Source organism: Diaphorina citri, unplaced genomic scaffold, assembly GCF_000475195.1.
Source record: "Diaphorina citri unplaced genomic scaffold, Diaci psyllid genome assembly version 1.1 scaffold1487, whole genome shotgun sequence".
Taxonomy (NCBI): domain Eukaryota; kingdom Metazoa; phylum Arthropoda; class Insecta; order Hemiptera; family Psyllidae; genus Diaphorina; species Diaphorina citri.
This window is the reverse complement of record NW_007378913.1, coordinates 32,656-36,725: the sequence shown is the minus strand read 5'-3', so window position 1 is coordinate 36,725 and position 4,070 is coordinate 32,656.

Below are 4,070 nucleotides of genomic sequence, written 5' to 3'. Positions count from 1 at the left end.
ATGTATGTATGTATGTATGTATGTATGTATGTATGTATGTATGTATGTATGTATGTATGTATATATGTATGTATGTATATATGTATGTATGTATGTATGTATGTATGTATGTATGTATGTATGTATGTATGTATGTATGTATGTATGTATGTATGTATATATACAATGGGAAAATATGTATGTATGTATGTATGTATGTATGTATGTATGTATGTATGTATGTATGTATGTATGTATGTATGTATGTATGTTGATATGATCTTCACAACAAGGCAGCTAATCGAAAAATCCATAGAACAAAATACCCAGATGGGCGTGGCATTCATCGATATTTCAAAAGCTTTCGATTCCGTGAACAGGGAGGCATTATTCAGCATAATGGACCGCTTAAACTGCCCACCGAATCTTGTCACCATCCTCCGATCCCTGCACGACGAAACCCATGCCACCATACGGGTCGAAGACGAGCAGACGAGCCCCTTTCTAGTCAAAACCGGAGTTCGACAGGGCTGTGTCCTGGCGCCGTTGTTGTTCTTGGTGTACATGCAAACCATCACAAAACGAACGAAACAACTGCAGAACACCGGTATCCAGATCACGTTCCGTTCCGACTCGAACATGTTCTCAAAGAGGGGTTTAGCAGCCAAAACAAAAGTCAACACAGCACTTATGACGGATCTCCTTTTTAGTCCGTCCTTCCTTTATTATTACTAATAATAAAAGGTATAGTGGACGGACTATTGTATTCGCTTCGGTGTCTGTCCGTCAGTCTGTCTGTCAGTCTGTCCCCATAGAAGGACTTATCCAAACCTGGTCGACCTATATATCAAATTAAAGGTCTTTTTACCAGGATCACGAAAATGGTGGTGCAAATTTTGTCCAGAAAACCATAAAGCCAAAAAACCAAAAAAAACTGGTTTTTGCGGGATTTTTTTCACATTTTCTCACACAAATAAGCTCTGATCTTGAAATTTGTCGCGACGACCTATGAACTCAAAGAGAGAAAGTTTTAGATAACACTTCAGTCGATCATTTAAGACCGATGTTAGCGTCACCTATGTTAAGCTACGTCGAGCAAGGCCAATAAATGGATGGGTGACTTAAACATTATATTGGGAATAAAGGGAGAACGGGCTCCCATTCGTACTCGCTTTGATCGAAAGAAAAATATTTTGAGCTTTACGACTTTGTATGAAATTTGTACCTAGACTCCTCATATATGATTGAAGTTAAGCAACGTTGAGCGTGGTTGGTAGCTGGATGAGTGACCACCTAGGGAACTTTTTTTTTTATGCGACTTTGAATTACACTGGGAGGCACAATTAGAGGAACGCTCGTATTTTTTGGTTTTTCTCAAACTGCTGTTCAGTGTTCATTTTTTTTTTTTTCGGGAAAACCATCATTAATGTTATTTGTTGTAAGGTTTAAAACTTATTCCGCAAGACCGCATACCTACAAAATCTGCGAGTAAAAAAAGCTCAAAGGTACTGGAACGGATGATATGCCTTCAGATCACCTCCCACACTCCCACCTAAACCAGCACAATCTCTTTAACCCTTTTCAGTCAGGTTTTCGTTCTGAACGTCCTCCCTACCTTTATCATAAATATGAATTCCGCTCCTCGGTACGTTCCAGAGTAACCCGTTCCCACGAACTCCTCCTTGATGTCCCTTCACATAGCACCATATCCTACCGAACTTCCTTCCTTATCTCATCCATAAATCTCTGGAACTCGGTACCTTATCCCATCCTAAACTCACTTTCCTTTCACTCTTTCAAAGCCACCCTCACAGAAGCAGTCAGCGAAGGGTTATTTTCCTCCTAAAATCCTCCTCTCCTTAATCTTCCGTGCCAACACCTCCTTGAAGTAGGAGAAGGTGCCGGAACTTTCGCGCGCGGGCGAACACGGGATGCAAGTATGAATGTGAGTGTAACTGTTGTGTATGTAGATGACACCCCTATTCCTCTCTTAATTTATCCATCAACAAATAATGTCCCGAATTTCCGTTTTTGTCCCAGAAAAAATTCGGGACGCGTTTTTTAACTTTAAAATTAGGTACCTCTATACAGGGTGGTTCGTGATTTGCGAACCACGCTTATATCTCAGAAACGGCTGGGGATTAAGGAATGAAATAAACGGCATCATGTAGATGAAATTTTGATGATTAAAATGGCATTTTTTAAATTTGCAATTTTTTTTGCAAAACGGCCCATTTTTAGCCAAATATAGGTCACTATTATGGGAACCCCCTTTTTTATTTAATTTTTGTAATCAGCATAAAATTTTAATTGAAAAAATGTATTCACTCGAAAAAATTTGCTCTACAAAAATTTGCACAAATCGCGATTTTGTGCGCGTCAGTGACCCCAGATGTGATAAACAACGCAGTTGGTCCTGAGTTAGAGCGAAGAATGCGTTACTGTGTACAAACAAATGGATCTCATTTTGAACAGCTTTTATAAATTTGTTTGTTGTTGTTGATTGTTGTTGAAATAGTTAAGTGAATAATACAAAAACTAAAGAAATAATTAAGAAATTGCTTTTCTTTCTCACAGTGTACAGAATTTTTGTAGAGCAAATTTTTTCGAGTGAATACATTTTTTTAATTAAAATTTTATGCTGATTCCAAAAATTAAATAAAAAACGGGGGTTCCCATAAGAGTGACCTATATTTGGCAAAAAATGGGCCGTTTTGCAAAAAAAAATTGCAAATTTAAAAAAACCATTTTAATCATCAAAATTTCATCTACATGAAGCCGTTTATTATTTCATTCCTTAATTCCCAGCCGTTTCTGAGATATAAGCGTGGTTCGCAAATCATGAACCACCCTGTATACTGCATTCCCAAGGACCTCAATATTTCCAGGATACTCTGCTCTATCTGCAAAAGAGATATAAGAGACTCCTAGCTAACGAGGCTTTCTCAAAAAAAAAATCTTTCCTCTTTTCATACAACGTGCTCCTCCTAACTCCGCTCTTATCAACGATTGCATTTGTGACCTTGAAATTGAAGCAATGGACAATTGATTGCATATACATACATAATCTCAAGTGGTCCGCGAGATTTTTGGTTCATCAATAGTGGTCCGCCAATTCTAAAAGGTTAAGAACCCCTGATCTACATGATGCCGTTTATTTCATTCCTTAATTCCTAGCCGTTTCTGAGATATAGGCGTGGTTCGCAAATCACGAACCACCCTATATACAGGGTGTCCCAGAATTTATGCTTTAATTGATTTTCTCGGAGCCTGTTCGAAATTTCGAAAAACATTATTTCATTCCTTAATTCCTAGCCGTTTCTGAGATATAAGCGTGGTTCGCAAATCACGAACCACCCTGTATACAGGGTGTCCCAGAAGTTATGCTTTAATTGATTTTCTCGGAGCCTGTTCGAAATTTCGAAAAACAAAAAAACCCGTAATTTTTTGATTTTTTAAGCGGACATTTTGGCAATATCGCGATTCGCGAAAAATTTCAAGTCTGCGAATCGCGTACCAACTTTGGATTTTTAAATTAGAACCCCTATTTTTTATTGCATATTCGTTTTCTACGTTAAATTTGAAGTATAATCGACTACTCACTCGAATATTTGTGATTCGCGATTGCGATTCGCGGTTTTCGCGAATCACAAAAGTGGTTATAAAGTACAAGTGTGACCTATCAAATCTGAGTGTTTTTTGCTCCCAAATCTTATGGTCTCATTATTTTTTCGATTTGGTCCAATATTTCGCTGTTTACGATTTGTGCGGTGTTCGCGAAATCCGCGAATCCTACATGTTTTCCAAAGGTACGTGTGTGACATATCAAATTATGCTATTTTTTACTTCTAAATCTTTTGGTGATATTATTTTTTCAATTCACTTCATTTTGGACTGTTCTGCGAAATCCGGCGAATTCTACTAATTTCCTATAATCATTATAAACGGTACGTGCTGTTGTTGAAGACGGAGGAATAGACCTTCAGAGGTGTCAATGCCCTGTATACTGGGTGATGTCCCACAGGAGTACAGAGTACAGGGAAGCACCTCGATGGTCCAGTGTATTTTTTTGACTTTCGCGTAGATCTTGC